Consider the following 296-nt stretch of genomic DNA (forward strand, 5'->3'; position numbering starts at 1 on the left):
GAGGCAAAGAAGTTATTAAATATGTTGGCTTTGTCGTCTGGCGTGACAACCAGATTCCCCGTCTTGTCCTGCAAGGGCCCCACATTTCCTGGGGCCTTCTTTCTACTCCCTATGTATTTAAAAAAGGACTTCTTGTTGTCCTTAATCCGGGAAGCCAGCCCCTGTTCCATCTCTGCCTTGGCCTTCCTAACCATCCCCCTACATCCCCGAGGAACTGCAGAGTAGTCCTCCTTAGTGAAGACCCCTCCTTTCCATTGGGAGTAAGCCTTGAATGATTGTGATGAATGATATCATGA

The sequence above is a fragment of the Gavialis gangeticus genome, unplaced genomic scaffold (assembly GCF_001723915.1).
Source record: "Gavialis gangeticus isolate Ggan-Ray unplaced genomic scaffold, GavGan_comp1, whole genome shotgun sequence".
Lineage (NCBI taxonomy): Eukaryota > Metazoa > Chordata > Crocodylia > Gavialidae > Gavialis > Gavialis gangeticus.